Source organism: Thalassophryne amazonica, chromosome 23 (genome assembly GCF_902500255.1).
Source record: "Thalassophryne amazonica chromosome 23, fThaAma1.1, whole genome shotgun sequence".
NCBI classification, from domain to species: Eukaryota; Metazoa; Chordata; class Actinopteri; order Batrachoidiformes; family Batrachoididae; genus Thalassophryne; species Thalassophryne amazonica.
In genome coordinates, this window is record NC_047125.1 from 802,636 (window position 1) to 822,800 (window position 20,165).

Consider the following 20,165-nt stretch of genomic DNA (forward strand, 5'->3'; position numbering starts at 1 on the left):
CGCATTGGGGCTGTCCAAATCGATGCCTGACCTAAATAACAACTAATACAACTAAAGGGAATTTACAACAAAACGGATTTGCACTGATCTAAAAAATGACCCAGGTGACTGGCAAAAAAAAAAAAAAAAGAAGCTAAAATCCACCAAAAAGCAGAGATTTTTCATCCCTGCATCTCTGTACATAAATTTGTAAATAAACGCAGTGCTACTTAACTGAATGAACTTGTTATGTAATTTTTAAAAATACAATAATTAGTATTGTTATGTATTTATGACTCAAACATCATCATTTTGCAAAATATCAGTGGCTCAAAAGAAGAATAATATAGCCTCCGTTACAATTCCACCATGACTGCACCAACTTGATGAAATTTCCAGCTTTGCCATTATAGGTTCACTTCAACTGTGAGAGACAGTCTTAAATAAATAAATAAAATCCAGACAATCACACTGCATAATTTCTGAATAATTAATTTGCAATTTGCAATGTTATTTATTATTATTATTTATTTGTAAATGATATGCAATAGGCCCTTTCTGTTTTTTTATTTTGGGCAGCACAGTTGCTTAGTGGTTAGCACTGCTGCCTCACAGCGAGGAGGTCATGGGTTCGATTCCCACCTGTGGCTTTTCTGTGTGGAGTTTGCTTGTTCTCCCCATGTTTGTGTGGGTTCCTCCCACAGCCAAAGGCATTCAAAGACACGCAGGTTAGGTGGATTGAAAACTTTAAATTGTCCGTAGGTGTGCGTGTGAATTAGTGCAGCAGCTCAGAGAATATTTAGAGCAGAATCCTGCAAATCGTGATACAAGCATCAAATTCGGCACAAATACTCCTTAGACATCACTTTTTTAAAATAACTGATTAGCCACCTGAATTTTCAATAGGCAGCCAGGTTAAAGGTCAATTGAAGAATTACACAGGGGTCAAAATTAAAAGATGCTCTGATCATATTGAAAACTATATCACATTATTTATATGTTCATAACAATTCCAAAAAGGTATAGTTTGGACTATCTGGAACTGAATGTTATGGAGTTATGAGGTAAAAACAGTAAAAATGGTGACAAAGGTCAGTGTCAGTTTGTACAGGGGTCAAAACTTAAAGTTGCTCCAATTTTGGTAAAAAGTGATGCAAGTTATTGGTTGAAATGAAAGGATTAAAAAATGGAATAGTTTTGACTGTGTTGAATGTTTGGTCTCCAAGTCAAGGTCAAACTATGGGGCCATTATTAGTCGCAAAATTATTTGCAAACGTGTTTTTCGATCCACAAATGTGTAACCAGATCCACAAACAGGGCTGCTGCTAAGGTTTTGGAGGCCCTAAGCATAACTGGTCAGGGAGGCCCCCCCCCCCCCCCCACACACACACACAAGTTCTACTCAAACCGTTACTATTTATTAAAGCGTTTAAGTTTAGCGTTCAAAGCTACATCAAATCAGCAAAGCCAACGCAACCTAGCTTAAGCAGCACCACTGAACATTAAGTAATCAAAACTATTTAAACCTTTAACACGTATTTACCAGCAACGGATGCACGGGCATCATCTTTTTGGTTCTTTTTCCTCCGTTTTTCAGCTCCAGACTCCTGCTGTCGCTTCATTGTTTAATTGTGGCAACTTGTCGTCTCGTGTCAGAATTGAATGTGGGCTAGCAGTGCTACTTCAGTTAGCCACAGGGTTGCCAGATTGGGTGTTTTACCATCCAATTGGTTTGTTTAGAGTAAAAATATGGCACTGGATGAGTTTTTTGTATAGAATTGCCACACACATTTTAAAAATCAGTTCAAATTGCGCAGGATTTAGTGTCTCCACGCATTTTTGAGCATTTATTGGACTGGAAATCGTCACATCTGGCAACCCTGGTTAGGTGACACAGCGAACAGAGAAAGATGCAAACAGGGCTGTACCATTTCAGGGAATCGGGGTGGGGGTGGATGGGGGCTTTATATTAGGCAAAAAAACTATTAATTTGCCCCAATTAAGTAATGGGGTAGGGGCCCACACAATGTTTATTGACAAAAAGGATGGGCCTATTCATAAATAATTCATATTGATTTTGAAATGTAATAATCAGTGTTGCCACAGTTACTTTGATAAAGTAATCCAATTACTGATTACTCCTTGAAAAAGTAAGTTAGTTACTTTACTGATTACTCAATTGTAAAAGTAACTAAGTTAGATTACTAGTTACTTTTTAGTTACTTTCCCCAGCTGCCCACAACAACCCTCTGCCACCTCAACATGACAATGATACCTGTTTTGCCAAAACTCACTTTATAGTCACCCTTTCTTGACTTCAATGAAAATAAATACTTGTTTTATAAAAAGTAAAATAATCTTTCTTGACCTCATATTTCACTGTTGACAGCACTGTAACAGTAAAACTTGCCATTTCTAACCTACATTGTTTATAAATGTAACTATTACATTCTAACATTTTTCTAACATTTAAATTCTCTATAAACATTTTACTTGTCAAAATCATTATTATTTTAAGTAGTATTAGTAGTTGTAGTAAAAAAACGGCTTCAAAACTGGACCTTTAATCTAGGGGTGTTGTGGGGGGCACATCCCTGCCCCACGCCCCCATTCCATCTGGATTCACCCCTGCTGTGGCGTCTGAGCACAAAGAATGGATAACATTTATTTATGCAGAAAACATGACCAGATTTACAGGTAAGAAAGTTTTATTGTGTTTTCACATCATGTGGTCCCCAGAAAGAGAGTTTAGGTGCATTTGAGTGGAAAATAGTGTGAGTTGTTGACGTGTCGCGGAGGATCAGCTGTTTTTAACGAGCAGATACGGAGCGGCTCAGCTCAGAATTCTAAATAAAGGAGGAAAATAAAGCATAAAAATGACTTTGTAAAGCTCAGTGCAGGTGTGCTGATCACCGCGCTTTAAGAGGTGAGGACGAGTCATGGCTGATGAAAAGTTCACAGCTCACTTAAAGTGGGCAGTTCAGTCCTCCTGCCCACAGACCAAGTTTAATGCTGCTGTCGACCCACAATTCAAAAATAATAGTAACACACAGTGACTTGGAGAAGTAACTTTAATCTGATTACTCATTTGGAAAGATTAACGCGTTAGATTACTCGTTACTAAAAAAGTGGTTAGATTAGAGTAACGCGTTACCGGTGTTGTGCCGGATTCAGTTGCCCTGCCGTATAATGCACCCCCTTCGCGGGAACGCGCATTTGAACCTCGTCTCAGTTTGCGCAGACAAAAATGTACACAAATCAGTATGATTCTTATTCTGTGTCACATTGTCTCCTGATATGTGGGAGTGAAGAGAATATGTTCATATTTACGAGCACTAATTGGCTGCTTTTGTTTAGTCGGAACGAAGCCTCTGCTATTATATTTATTCTATGACATTTCATCACATGATGGTGTTTGTTAAAATGATTTTAATTTTATTCATTGACGTTATAAATGAATGTGCAGCTTGAATCGCTGTGGAACGTTTGAGGACCCTGTTGAAATTAGTGTCAATGCCCAGTTGTCTGTATATGTATTATGTCTGTATACAATATATTAATTTATTCAGAGTATCCTAATCATCATCATCAGAATTATTATTATTATTATTGTCATAAAAATGTATACAAAACAATGGTTGTCATTCCATGTTACTTAATTTCCAAATACAACAAAAAGTGAAAAGAACGTGTATTTTTTTGAAGTGTGTGAAATGTATTTTCTGTCTAACTAGTTACATGGAAACAGATTTATTGGTGGGAAAGGGGAGAGCAGTGGCGGGTCTATAATGAATTACTCCCTGGGCGAGACCCCCTTCAAGCCCCAACCAACCCCCCCCCCCCTTGATCGTCTGTAAGACCACATCTCTCCTCTATTCAGATGTATTTGGGAGCCTCTCTGAAGTTTCAGACTGTGGAATCTGCCAGGCGTCTGTTAATCTGGATATCTATTTGGTTCCCAAACACCAGCTGTCCTTCAAGGCCGATGGAATAAAATCCTGTCCCCGAAGAACACTCCTGATAGCCTCGCTCCTCGTCTCCCCCACCTCCTTGTCTTCCCCTGCCTCCCTCCCTTCCCAGTCCTGAGATGTTGACTATGTGGACTGATTCAGGACTGGGACCCCCCCCCCCCCCAGGATGGACAGATAAGGCCTGTCTTTCCGGGCTGTCTGTCTGGACACATCCAAGTCTTGGCTATTGTCTGTCGTCTATTGTGTTTTTTTTTTGTTTGTTTGTTTTTGTTATGACTGTTTTTCTGTGCTATGGGTTTTTTGTTTGTTTTTTTGCTTCAGTGGTGCTGCGGGTTCAATGCAGCAGCAATGGAGGTTTTTCTTTTCCCAATTCTTTCCTTGTGTGTGCTTTTATATGTGTTCATGTACTGGACCGGCTTATGTGTGTTGTTGTTTGTTAAGTGTGTCATGAGGCCGGTCAAGGTTTGCTCAGCCCTGCTCGTGACCTAGGGCAGGGATATACATCTGGAGCTGGTCCCTGGGCACCAAAAAGGCAACCTCTGCTCCTCACTGGCAATTAGGATGGGTAAAATGCAGTAAACACATTTCATTGTGCAGGGAACATGTTCCTATGTGCATATGACAATAAACTTCTTTTGAATCCTTGAAAATTTTGCACAAACAGCCATTTTTTAAATTATTTCATTTATTTATTTTTATATTTTAGAAGTGCCCCTGAAATTACAATTGACATCAAAAGACAGCAGGCTACAATGTAACTCTTATTTCTGGATTGCAAGTTTGACTAAACACACCCTGACAATGTCTGTTATTAGACACTTTATTAATTAATTAGCTCTTTATTAATGTGCATATTTGTCTCAACATTTAGCTAAATATGTAGCTTGATGTTTGTAAATATTCAGCTAAATGTGAAAATACTGAGCATTAACTAATTTAAAAAAACTTTTAGGTTTGACAGAAAAGTGACACTTTAGTGTTTGTCCTTTTTGTCTCCTGTGTTTTTGGTCTTCATCTGTGGGTCAAAAGAAAATCTAACTGAAATGTTACCAGCATTCCCATGTCAATGAAATCGAATGGGATTCTTTTTCTCCATCAAATAAACCAGTTAATTATGACGATAAGCATCATTTTAAATGTCATCAATTTTATTATTAGTATCATTTTTATTATTATTATTTTGTCAGTGTCTTTGGCCTCTTTGGTCAAATTGACCTGAAAGTACATAAAACACAAAAAGTAGGTGTCATGTCAGATATTTTTTAGGGAGGTTCATTTTATGGCAAGCCAGTCTGCCACGAAATGCACCCCCTCCTATCTCCCCCCCGGAAGGTGTCAAGTTGATGAAATTTGTTGTATCCATCAGTATCTGTGCTGTGAATGTACTCCTAAAAGCATTTCACACTGGGACTAACAGAAGGATATTTTTTAGGGGGGTTCATTTTACAGCAAGTCAGACTGCCACGAAATTCACCCCCTCCTATCTCCCCCCTGGAAGGTGTCACATTGATGAAATTTGTTGTATCTATCAGTATCTGTGCTATGAATCCAAATCAATGCCTGACCTAAATAACAACTAGTACAACTAAAGGGAATTTACAACACAACGGATTTACACTGATCGAAAAATCCACCAAAAAGCAGAGATTTTTCATCCCCACATCTCTGTACATAAATTTGTAAATAGACAAAACTGAACAAACATTATGCAAATTTTATTAATGAAATAATTAGCATTGGTATGTGTTTATGACAAACAGCATCATCTAGTAAAATATGTAGCCTCAGGGCCCATTACAAAAAGCAGTCTCACAGTTACGAGTGTGCATGCCTGGAAGAGCCTATAGCCCATACTATGGGCCCATTATTGGTGGATCTGGTTACACATTTGTGGATCGAAAAACATGTTTGCAAATAATTTTGCGACTAATAATGGCCCCATAGTTTGACCTTGACTTGGAGACCAAACATTCAACACAGTCAAAACTATTCCATTTTTTAATCCTTTCATTTCAACCAATAACTTGCATCACTTTTTACCAAAATTGGAGCAACTTTAAGTTTTGACCCCTGTACAAACTGACACTGACCTTTGTCACCATTTTTGCTGTTTTTACCACATAACTCCATAACATTCAGTTCCAGATAGTCCAAACTATACCTTTTTGGAATTATGATCATACAAATAATGTGATATAGTTTTCAATATGATCAGAGTATCTTTTAATTTTGACCCCTGTGTAATTCTTCAATTGACCTCAACCTGGCTGACTATTGAAAATTCAGGTGGCTAATCAGTTATTTAAAAAAAGTGATGTCTAAGGAGTATTTGTGCCGAATTAGATGCTTGTATCACTATTTGCAGGATTCTGCTCTAAATATTCTCTGAGCTGCTGCACTAATTCACACGCACACCTACGGACAATTTAAAGTTTTCAATCCACCTAACCTGCGTGTCTTTGGATGCCTTTGGATGTGGGAGGAAGCCACACAAACATGGGGAGAACAAGCAAACTCCACACAGAAAAGCCACAGGTGGGAATCGAACCCATGACCTCCTCACTGTGAGGCAGCAGTGCTAACCACTAAGCAACCGTGCTGCCCAAAACAAAAGAACAGAAAGGGCCTATTGCATATCATTCATAAGTAAATAATAATAATAAATAACATTGCAAATTGCAAATTAATTATTCAGAAATTATGAAATGTGATTGTATTTTTTTTTTTTTTAGATTCTGTCTGTCACAGTTGAAGTGAACCTATGATAAAAATGACAGACCTCTCCATTCTTTGTAAAAGGGAAAACTTGCACAATCGACAGTCTCTCAAATACATATTTTCCTCACTGTATATGGTTTATAAAATGTTAGTTTCTGGTATCTGAATACCTCTCGGTAACTCTTACTAAGTCAGTTTGTGATGGCAAAGTTAGAAATTTAGTCCAGTTGGTGCAGTCATGGTGGAATTGTAACGGAGGCAACATTATTCTTCTTTTGAGCCATTGATATTTTGCTAGATGATGCTGTTTGAGTCATAAATACATAACAATACTAATTATTGTATTTTAAAAAATTGCATAACAAGTTCATTCAGTTAAGTAGCACTGCGTTTATTTACAAATTTATGTACAGAGATGCAGGGATGAAAAATCTCTGCTTTTTGGTGGATTTTAGCTTCTTTTTTTTTTTTTTTTTTGCCTGTCGCCTGGGTCATTTTTTAGATCAGTGCAAATCCGTTTTGTTGTAAATTCCCTTTAGTTGTATTAGTTGTTATTTAGATCAGGCATCGATTTGGACAGCCCCAATGCGCTGTTAGCTTCGGTCGCGTTAGGACCAGTTCTTTTTGACTCCAACAACGCTGCTTTTAAAGTAGAATTCCTTCGTGAAGAGGGTGAGTTACTTATTTGCAGAGGGTTTTCTGTTTTATCGGGGATGGATGTTGCGTGGTGTTGATAGTGATTCCTGCCGAGTGGGGATGTTTTAAGTTATTTGGCATTATTGGCTAAGGGCTAAGCTAACTAGCCGCTATGTGGTCTGTTTAGACGATATTATGTTAAATAAGTTCAGCCAACAGTTATTAGTGTTTCTCTGATGTTACTGTATTAATAAGCACCGTGTGTTTAGGATTTGGAACGTGCTCCCTGCATGTTAAACTGAGCCATTCAAGTTCATCTGTTAGCCAACAAATCTGCATATAAAGGCTCTGAACTGTTCCTGTGTCCATGTCTGCTCTCTGACCAGAGTTCTGTGGTGGATAAAGTAGATCAGCAAATTAACGCCAGTGGCTATTGTGACGTACTTCCGCTGAAATGTCGGCCAGCTCGAGCACTTCCGTTAGCTTCAGACTCTAGCCTGGTACACTCTAGTAGTTAGCTGCGACGCTACCTGAGGTAACATGAAAAAGTCGACGTTTAGATATCAGAGAGTGTCTGCTTCAACCGGCATCCGCGAAGTACAAGTCAGTACTTAGTTTTTTTTTTTTTTTTTTTTACCTTTCCTGTTGATGTGGAGCTGAGGTGGAAGTGGATCAACGCTATTCGCCGGGAAAAATTTACCGTGACGCCGACGCCTCATACCCGGGTGTGTAGCCGGCACTTTAAAACAGAGGGCGTCCGTGAACCAGCGTCGGTGACAGGACGACGCCTTTTGAAAAAGGGAGCGGTTCCTGTGCTGTTCAAGTGGAACTACTTCTCCCTTCCACCACAAAGACCAGGAGTTTGGGAGAAAAGGGAAAGACCAGCGCCAGAAGAAGAACCGGAGGATACACCAGACCACAATGTCCCCATGTAACATGATTATGCGCAGGCACCCGACCCTGCAGTCGTGGGTTTGGTGTTGGAGGAAGATGCGTCACTCAAGGAGGAAAATCGCGTGCTACGCCAGCAAGTCGAGGCCCTCACACTGAGACAGCGGTTCGGCATCCACCGTTTTGCTGCCTCGGACAAAGATATCAGGTTCTTCACAAGGTAAGTCTTGACAGGCGCGCACGCACGCACACACACACACACACCGACAGCTCCGTCGGTAAACTGCGCATTTTAAACGGCTTTGAACAAGATGGCCATCTTACCCAAATTTGAACATCCAAATAACAGCAGGACGGCTCGCTGCCTAAAACTATGAATGGAGAGAAAAACAAAGACTTAAATAAAATAAACGACTCGTTGACTACTAAATTAGTTAACGGTTTCAATAGTCGACGTAGTCGTGACTAGTCGACTAGTTGTGGCAGCCCTAGTTAAGAGCCAAAGTGCTAGCATGTAGGCTATCATCCTGAGATAGCCTAACTTACCTTCATAGTTGTGTATACAGTTTAAAACCTTTGTCCTTTTTTGACCTTGGCGACTTCGATGTCACTTGAATAATCCGATGTACATCGTTTACTGTTATCCTCGGCAGGTCTTGTAGTGATCGTGTAAAAAAAAAACGCCATAGTTAACGTCGTCTACGGCCTACCGGAAGTACTTGAGCTGTCTGAAAAGTCCGGAAGCTTCAGAACGGAAGTTCGCGGCATTTAGCCTATTATCAACATATCACATTCACAACACCACTGAGAAAAAATGAGGGGCTATATATGTATAATGTGTTGGCAATCTGACAACGTCGTATGGTGTTTTTCCACTTTTCAGAGACGTAAAGACAAGACCAGAGGTGACCAAACTGATCGTATCTGTAGCCAACACATCTAAAATTTCCAAGTAGATTGAAGTATATTTATGTAATACAGTTAAAAGGCAAGTGGTAGTTCATTACTTTATATGTATTAGTTTTTGTTACTTCATGTTGAAAAGATATATTTGTGAGTTCTTGTGAGAAAACTAGCAGACCAGTGATTTTGAAGAAGGAAAGTGTTTTTTTTTTTGTTTGTTTGTTTGTTTTTTTGTTGTTGTTTTTTCTCTCTCTCTCAACAAAATGGGAGCTGCACTCACTGTAATTTATTATCTGGAATAGCACCAGATTGCATCTCAGAGCTTCTAGAATTCAGACCTTTTCTGGGGGGAGCATGCCCCCTAGTAATTTTTTGTTTCAGCTTTTTTCATTTTTCACTACTTTTAATCCCTGGAGATGGTGAATATAAAATCAGACTTTTTACATTTTATACAACATTTGAATTTGGAAACATTTACAATGTCTCATTGTTGTCTTTTTGCTTTGCCACAAAATGGAGACAATGGGCCTCATGTATCAAAGTTGTGCGCTTGTGGCGTAAATTTACGGTGTAAATTTGAAGTACATCAAAGTTGCCGTGACACTTATCAAGCAGTGCGCACCTGCCCATTTCCGGCGTACGCCTGACGTGACTTTGATAAATGCGGCAGGTGAAAACAATTGTAATTAAAATAAACACGCCCATAAATATTCAGACTCCGCTTCAGACACACCCTCATTTTACGACATGGAAGCCAGGAAGACGGCAAAGAAAAAGAACTCCACCAGTCACGATGCGTGCCAATAGAGCGTCAAAAGCGGCTGTCGTATCAATTGTTTTGTAGTATATAATCAAAAAATGTTACAGTGGTCCCTCATTTATCGTGGGAGTTACGTTCTAAAAAATAGCCCGTAATACGCAAAAACTGCGACGTAGTCGGCGTTATTTTTTACAATTATTATAGACGTTTTAAAGCTGTAAAACCACTTTATACACTTTCTCAATCAGGCATGAACATTTTCTCACTTTTCTCTCGTGTGTAAACACTCTCAAAGTTCAAACCTTAGTAGGAAAATAATACCAAACTGTTTTCAGGCCCAAACATTTGTTTGAGAAATAAAAATAGAATGTTTTCCTATAAATAATTATGATGGCTTTTAGAACTAACAAATTTAATTTTAACGATCAACGTACGAGGTTGGACACATAAGAAATTATTAATAGTGACTGACCAGTATTTCACAGATTGCGTCTCTGCGTCCTGACGCCGCGCCTTTTTCCACTTACACCTGGCTACAGGTGTCTGTTTCCGAGTGACAAACACAGTTATGAGTAGTTGTTGGCGCTCTCTTTTCTTCTGGGTGACAAGATTCTTATAAACAGACACGCAGACCACAATGCACTGTAAAAAAAAAAAAAGGGCATGCAAAATTGGACTAAAGAAATCCGCGAAATGACGAGGCCTCGAAAGGTGTACCGCGTTATAGCGAGGGACCACTGTATTCTCTTTTCACATGTCAATAATTCTTGACGTGTGGATATTTGCTCGCTCAATTAATAAGACACGCCTAATTTTTCGGATTTCTTTATTCTTAAAATGTATTTCTTTATTTATTTTATTGTGACAAACGAATGGAGAATACAAAACGTGATTGCAGCACAGGCGAAGGGGATGACAAAACTACAGTTGTAATTATCAATTCCATTGTCTAAAACGATCACACCACATAAAGTTAAGCTCAGCGCTGCTCTGGCTCCAGGCTCGAAGTCTGGAGAAAAAGGCGAGCAGCGCTTTCTTTGCGGTCAGTGCTGTGGCCACCGATCGTGCTCGAGACCAACAATCCCGTAAAAGCGGGATTTGTATTGATTTATTATCAATCAATCAATCAATCAATTTTTTTTATATAGCGCCAAATCACAACAAACAGTTGCCCCAAGGCGCTCCACATTGTAAGGCAAGGCCATACAATAATTATGTAAAACCCCAACGGTCAAAACGACCCCCTGTGAGCAAGCACTTGGCTACAGTGGGAAGGAAAAACTCCCTTTTAACAGGAAGAAACCTCCAGCAGAACCAGGCTCAGGGAGGGGCAGTCTTCTGCTGGGACTGGTTGGGGCTGAGGGAGAGAACCAGGAAAAAGACATGCTGTGGAGGGGAGCAGAGATCGATCACTAATGATTAAATGCAGAGTGGTGCATATGGTGGTGCATTATGTAGTATAATCAGGAAAGTGTTATTTATGTAACATGTATTGATTTGTATGATGGCACTGTTTATCATTTTGATCATTTTAATTTTTATGTGGATTCCAGCACTGGTTCATTTTGGTGTATAATTTATGCCACCTCTCGACCTGGTATATATTTTCAGTGCAGCGTACGCCAACGACCACATTGATAAATGCCAAGTAGCGCAGCCGTTTTGGCGTACACCCTATATACGCTCAAATATCGCCGGACGCACGTTGATACATGAGGCCCAATGTCTCATTGTCTTCATTTTGCTTCCTGATCACTGACCGTGTAAGTTCAGAACAATTTTATTTTAACACTTAGTTTGATTTAAACAAAACTAAAATTTAAATTAAAACTTGTGTTGCTAATTAGTTGGTTGCAGCAGGTACGTAAGGAAAACGTGGATGTCAGGTGATCTCTGGGATCAGGGTTGAAGTCTCTTTCTTGAGGATTTCAATGTTGTCTCTCACTTGTGATTGGTCAGCCTGGGCAGCAGTGCAGCATCAGATGATTAAATCAGCCTGTTTTTAGTCTTTCCTTCACTTGGTCGTTGATTCTTTCTTTTGTGTGTTTTAAAGTCTTTCTACAAACATGTCTGAAATCCAGCAGCTGAGGGACATGTTGAAACTACAGCGAACACCTGCTGATGAAGGAATGACCGCAGACCAGAAAGAAGAAATGTGTCATTTAAAAGAAGAGAACAAAAGAGGTAAAGGGCCGGATGCTGTTTTTCATCCTCCAAATCTCTTCTACAGAACAGGTTTGTTCACTCAACTTTGTTTTTGTTACTGATACTTTATAGCATGTTGTTGTAACAGTCAAATATTTTCCTCATCGGGTACATAGTCACACAGCACTAACAAAGGACACCGGACTTACATTGACATCGTTTAACCATTATCCAGCTTTGTTCCTGCAGCTGGTGCTTCATCAGCATTTTTAAACTGTTAAAAAATGTGAACGAATCCAAATGACAACCTCAATTCATCTGTACTTTGTTTTGCTTTCTGGCTTGATGGTTCCTCATCATTTGCGTAGTTCCCGTAACATCAGCGTTCTGTTTGACTGTCGTCCAAGTTCATTCAAACTCCCAAGTCTGATGTCTTGCACGAGAGCTGACGACATCTGAACGGATCAATAACTAAAACTCAGATGAGCTGCACATAACATCTGTGTATCGCTGATGACTCGTCCATGTGTGGGATGAAAAGCAACGTTTTCATACAGAAACAATAGATTTTAAAAGATTCAGGTCAGTGGTTGTGCAGATATCGGGGGTGGGAACTTGTTCCACTGTCTGGGTGTGGCCACAGAGAAAGCCTGGCCTCCCAAGTAGCAGTATCGAGACTGCAAATCCGCTAGTGCACACTGGTTAGAAGATCTCAAAACTCTGCTTTGGTCCTGATGTGTCAGCAGCTCGGCTAAGTATGGTGGGGCCAAACCATTCAGAGCTTTAAAAACAAACATAAGAATTTTAAATTCAATCCTAGCCCGAAATTGATGCCCATTCAGAGCGTAGAGGACTTGGGCGATGTGGTTACAGCTGTGTTAGTTAAGACGTGCTGCAACATTTTCACCCAGTTGGAGTGGACTGAGGGAAGACTGGGAGACTCAAACGAACCCCATTGCAATAGTCCAGCCGAGAACTAATAAAAGACTCAGAACGGTGATACTTAATTTTAATGTGGTGTTTGAACATTTATTGTTAAATTAATTGTATTGTTTCTTTATAGACATGCAGCCGTTGTTGGTGATTAAAGAGGAAACTCTCCCTGAACACCAGGAATGGAATCTGAGTGTTGACCAGGAGGACATTAAAGAAGAAGAGAAGTTGTGGATAAGTCAGCAGGGAGAGCAGCTTCAGCAGCTGGAGGAGGCAGATCTCACCAAGTTTGGTTTCACTGCCGTCCTTGTGAAGAGTGAAAATGATGATGAAAAACCAGAGTCATCACAGCTTCATCAAAGCCGAAGTGATGAGAGCACAGAGGCTGAGCCTGTAGCCAGCAGCTCATCTGTACACAGAACACTGACAGCAGAAGCTGATGGAGAGGACGATGGAGGACCACAACCAGCCAGCAACTCAGGTCCAAACAGTCATTTACAACCAGATACCAGTGGCAGGAGTTCAGACAGTTCTGGGACTGATGACAGTGATGACTGGAAACAGACCAGAGAACTTCAGTCAAGTTGTAACTGTCGAAAAAATGCCAATATTGTTCGTTCAGGGAACACTGATGAGAAACAATTTAAAGGCTTTAAATATGAAAAAGCATCTGGTCACATGAACAACTCAGAGCAACAAAAGGAGAGGCAAGCAAGAAGAAAACCATTTAGCTGTTCTGATCAGAGTAAAAGACAGAAACAGAAGGGCACTCTGAACAAACACATTAGAATTCAGACAGGACAAAAACCATTTGTCTGTTCTGAGTGTGGTAAAAGATTTGGACAAAAGAGCACTCTGAACACACACATGATAATTCATACAGGGCAAAAAGCATTTGTCTGTTCTGAGTGTGGTCAAAGATTTGGACGAAAGAGCAACCTGAAAACGCACATGATAATTCATACAGGGCAAAAAGCATTTGTCTGTTCTGAGTGTGGTCAACGATTTGGACTAAAGATCAACCTGAACACACACATGATAATTCATGCTAGACCAAAAGCATTTGTCTGTTCTGATTGTGGTCAAAGATTTGGACTAAAGAGCCACCTGAACAGACACATGATAATTCATACAGAACAGCAGGAACTAGAAGAGGAATTGGCAAATAAGATTGAAGAAACAAGAAAAATGGACATGAAAGAGCGCCCAAAGCTGACTAAACTAAAAGAGAATAAAAAATTCAAAAATATCCTTCAAAAAGTTAACATAGGACTGACCAAACTGGTCCCAAGAGGAGCCACATTGACAGAGTTAAACTCTGTAAATTATGGAGCGGCATGGTACATACAAAGTAAATTAGCCCCACAAGATTTAGAGAGAAACAGTACCACAAATAAGAAAAAGAATATCATGCCACGATGGAAAAAGAAATTACAACAAAAAATCAGCTGCCTAAGAGCAGAGATCTCCCAAATGGCCACATTTTTGGGAAACAAGAACCACAAAAAGAATCTTCTAAAAAAAATAAATCGCATTAAAAGAAAATACAATGTTGAAGACAAACTTCTAGGTGGAAGGCTGGCTGAACATCAAGCCTTAGTAAAAGCTTTTGCAGCACAAATTAGGAATAAAGACAAGAAAATACAAGCAAAACAGATAAACAAACTATTTGCAACAAACCCCAGACTAGTGTACAGAAAGCTGGCAAATGACACAATAGAAGTACAACAACCACCTGAGAGAAAGGAAATTGAAAAATTTTGGAGACCACTCTTTGAAGACCCAAAACAACACCAAGAGGCTGAGTGGATTGAAAAAATACAACAGAAAAACAAAGACAAACAACAAATGCCAGCAATTGTAATCAATGAAGAAGAGATCAGAAAGAAAATGAGTGAATACAGTAACTTCAAGGCACCTGGCATCGACAAAATCCCAAATTTTTGGCTGAAAAGACTGACAGCATTACACCAACATTATGCTGTGGCTTTCACAAAAATATTGAACGGAGAAGAGGACACACCAGACTGGCTAACGACAGGGAACACAAGCCTAATTCCAAAGACCAAGGAAACACAGCTTCCCAACAAGTACAGACCCATCTGCTGCCTAACAACAACATACAAATGGCTGACAGGAATCATAGCTGATGCCATTTATGAACATCTTGACAATGGTGGCTACCTGGAAAATGAACAGAAAGGATGTTCCAAAAGAAGATTAGGAGCTAAAGACCAGTTACTGACAGACAAAGCTATCCTGGAGGACTGCAAAACAAGGCAGAGGAACCTCAGCATGGCTTGGATTGATTACAAAAAGGCATTTGACAGTGTACCACACTCCTGGATCTTGAGGTGCTTAGAACTATACAACATCAATGAGAAAATAAGAACCTTCCTGAAAGCACAAATGAACAATTGGAACACCACCATCACCCTCAATCACACAGAGGGACAAATAACAATCCCAGACGTACGAGTTCAGAGAGGGATACTTCAAGGAGACAGCCTTTCACCTCTCTTATTCTGCTTAATCATGGACCCGCTCAGCAAGATCCTGAAGGAGCAAGACATTGGATATGACTTAAGTAAAGACAAAGGAAAGGAAAACCAAAAACTTGTGAACCATCTGTTGTTCATGGATGATTTGAAAATCTATGCCAACACAAAAAACGGACTCACTCAACTCGTGGAAACTGCCCATAAGTTCTCAAAAGACATTGGCATGGAATTTGGACTGGATAAATGCTCAAAATGCACAATGACAAAAGGAAAAAAGACAAAAACCGAAAACATACAATTGGATGAAGGGAGCTACATTGCAGACCTGGCTGCAGACTCCACATACAAATACTTGGGAATTGAACAAAGTAATTCAATTGAACACAAGAAAATGAGAACAAAAACAACAAAAGAATACCTAAACCGCTTAAAAAAGATCTGCAAAACACAACTGACACCAAAAAATAAAATCACAGCCATAAACCAGTTTGCAATACCAGTGGTGACCTATGGATTTGGCATAGTGAACTGGCCACAATACGAACTTAACAAATTGGACACAAAAACCAGAAAAATGCTCACCCTCCACAAAATCACATACAGAAATCAGTGCATGGACAGAATATACCTACCTCGCAGAGAAGGCGGTATGGGTCTTACTGAAATCAACCAGGCCTACAGAGCATCGATAATAAGTATTGGCCAGTACTTAAAGAGCTCTGAAGAAGAAATCATAAAAACGGTCACACAACACCACGAGGCCATAAGTGAACGGACCTCAATCACTAAACTGGCAAAAAACTTTGGCGGAGAACTTCTACAAGAGAGAAAAAGCAACAGTCTCACGCCTGCAACAAAACTTGCAAGACAGACCAGAGAACAATACTGCAAAAAAGAAGGAAAACATCGAGTGGAAAGATGGAAACAACACAAAAGAGCCGGACGTTTCCAAGAAGAACTCGAAAAGGAATACATCGACAAAGTTGGATCAATGCAGTGGCTAAAAAATGGAAAACTTGGTTTTGATGGAGAAAGAATTCTGATTGGAGCACAAGATCAGGGACTTCTAACTAATGGCTTCAAAAAAATGGCAGGGATCTCACAAAATGATAAATGCCGATTCTGTCATACAGCTGTTGAGAGTGTAAACCATCTAACAGCAGCATGCCAGATCCTCATGGCAGATGGGCATTATACATCCAGACATAACAAGATCTGTCAATATCTCCACTGGAAGATCTGCAAGGAACTGGAGTTGGAAGTCAAAGAACATGTCTGGGAGCACGAGCCAACACCAGTCTCATCCAATGGAAAAATAACGATCTTCTACGACAAAGAGATCCCAGCAGGAAGACACATAGAAGGAGGTGCAATCAAACCTGATATTGTCATCTGGAACAAGCAAGAGAAAACAGCCAAAATCATTGATGTGACAGTCCCCAATGACTACGGCCTGAATCGAGCTGAAAGGGGAAAGATCTCAAAATACCAAGACCTAAAAAATGACCTAAGAACAACATGGTCATTGAAAGACATCGATATCATTCCAGTTGTGGTAGGAGCAACAGGCCTGATGAAGAAGAACCTGAAGAAATACCTTGAGGCAATCCCCGGTCACCCAAGTGCACATGAGGTGCAGTTGTCTGCGATTAAGGGAACGATCACCATCTTGAAGAGAGCCCTTGGATACAATGCCAGATCTGGTTAAGATAACTATAGAATCTAGGATGCAACTTTAGACCCCAGGTTTGGGGCCCATTGCATTCTACTAAAAAAACATCAAAGATAAATGAAAAAACAAAAGACACACCATTTAGCTGTTCTGAGCAGAGTAAAAGAAACAGAAGGGTCCTCTGAACAAACACATGATAATTCATAGTCATTCACTGCCCCCCAGAAAATGAGTCATTCACCAGCTCATCTACAAAACAATATACAGGTGAAAAGGCAAAAAGCATTTGACTGTTCTGAGTGTGGTCAAAGATTTGGACTAAAGAGCCACCTGGACAGACACATGATAATTCATTAAAAGGTAGCGCAACATCAGCTGCAGCTTTTGTGTAAAAGCTTCACATGCAGAGCTGTTTTTCACAGCCTGTGGTCATAACGTGCACACACACAGTGTCAGGAAAGCTCTGAAACTCAATGACACAAAGAAAGAAATGATTTGACCACTTTACAACCCCTGGCAAAAATTAAGGAATCACCGGCCTCGGAGGATGTTCATTCAGTTGTTTAATTTTGTAGAAAAAAAGCAGATCAGATGACACAAAACCAAAGTCATTTCAAATGGCAACTTTCTGGCTTTAAGAAACACTATAAGAAATCAGGAAAAAAATTGTGGCAGTCAGTAACGGTTACTTTTTTAGACCAAGCAGAGGGGAAAAAAATATGGAATCACTCAATTCTGAGGAAAAAATTATGGAATCATGAAAAACAAAAGCGCTCCAACACATCACTAATATTTTGTTGCACCACCTCTGGCTTTTATAACAGCTTGCAGTCTCTGAGCCATGGACTTAATGAGTGACAAACAGTACTCTTCATCAATCTGGCTCCAACTTTCTCTGATTGCTGTTGCCAGATCAGCTTTGCAGGTTGGAGCCTTGTCATGGACCATTTTATTCAACTTCCACCAAAGATTTTCAATTGGATTAAGATCCGGACTATTTGCAGGCCATGACATTGACCCTATGTGTCTTTTTGCAAGGAATGTTTTCACAGTTTTCGCTCTATGGCAAGATGCATTATCTTGAAAAATGATTTCATCATCCCCAAACATCCTTTCAATTGATGGGATAAGAAAAGTGTCCAAAATATCAACGTAAACTTGTGCATTTATTGATGATGTAATTACAGCCATCTCCCCAGTGCCTTTACCTGACATGCAGCCCCATATCATCAATGACTGTGGAAATTTACATGTTCTCTTCAGGCAGTCATCTTTATAAATCTTATTGGAACGGCACCAAACAAAAGTTCCAGCATCATCACCTTGCCCAATGTAGATTCGAGATTCATCACTGAATATGACTTTCATCCAGTCATCCACAGTCCACGATTGCTTTTCCTTTACCTATTGTAACGTTGTTTTTTTCTGTTTAGGTGTTAATGATGGCTTTCTTTTAGCTTTTCTGTATGTAAATCCCATTTCCTTTAGGCGGTTTCTTACAGTTCGGTCACAGACTCCAGTTTCCTCCCATTCGTTCCTCATTTGTTTTGTTGTGCATTTTCGATTTTTGAGACATATTGCTTTAAGTTTTCTGTCTTGACACTTTGATGTCTTCCTTGGTCTACCAGTATGTTTGCCTTTAACAACCTTCCCATGTTGTTTGTATTTGGTCCAGAGTTTATTTATTTATTTTTTTATTTATTTATATAGCGCCAAATCACAACAAACAGTTGCCCCAAGGCGCTTTATATTGTAAGGCAAGGCCATACAATAATTACGTAAAAAACCCCAACGGTCAAAACGACCCCCTGTGAGCAAGCACTTGGCGACAGTGGGAAGGAAAAACTCCCTTTTAACAGGAAGAAACCTCCAGCAGAACCAGGCTCAGGGAGGGGCAGTCTTCTGCTGGGACTGTTTGGGGCTGAGGGAGAGAACCAGGAAACAGACATGCTGTGGAGGGGAGCACAGATCAATCACTAATGATTAAATGCAGAGTGGTGCATACAGAGCAAAAAGAGAAAGAAACACACAGTGCATCATGGGAACCCCCCAGCAGTCTAAGTCTATAGCAGCATAACTAAGGGATGGTTCAGGGTCACCTGATCCAGCCCTAAGTATAAGCTTTAGCAAAAAGGAAAGTTTTAAGCCTAATCTTAAAAGTAGAGGGTGTCTGTCACCCTGATCTGAATTGGGAGCTGGTTCCACAGGAGAGGAGCCTGAAAGCTGAAGGCTCTGCCTCCCATTCTACTCTTACAAACCCTAGGAACTACAAGTAAGCCTGCAGTCTGAGAGCGAAGCGCTCTATTGGGGTGATATGGTACTATGATGTCCCTAAGATAAGATGGGACCTGATTATTCAAAACCTTATAAGTAAGAAGAAGAATTTTAAATTCTATTCTAGAATTAACAGGAAGCCAATGAAGAGAGGCCAATATGGGTGAGATATGCTCTCTCCTTCTAGTCCCCGTTAGTACTCTAGCTGCAGCATTTTGAATTAACTGAAGGCTTTTCAGGGAACTTCTAGGACAACCTGATAATAATGAATTACAATAGTCCAGCCTAGAGGAAATAAATGCATGAATTAGTTTTTCAGCATCACTCTGAGACAAGACCTTTCTAATTTTAGAGAGATTGCGTAAATGCAAAAAAGCAGTCCTACATATTTGTTTAATATGCGCTTTGAATGACATATCCTGGTCAAAAATGACTCCAAGATTTCTCACAGTATTACTAGAGGTCAGGGTAATGCCATCCAGAGTAAGGATCTGGTTAGACACCATGTTTCTAAGATTTGTGGGGCCAAGTACAATAACTTCAGTTTTATCTGAGTTTAAAAGCAGGAAATTAGAGGTCATCCATGTCTTTATGTCTGTAAGACAATCCTGCAGTTTAGCTAATTGGTGTGTGTCCTCTGGCTTCATGGATAGATAAAGCTGGGTATCATCTGCGTAACAATGAAAATTTAAGCAATGCCGTCTAATAATACTGCCTAAGGGAAGCATGTATAAAGTGAATAAAATTGGTCCTAGCACAGAACCTTGTGGAACTCCATAATT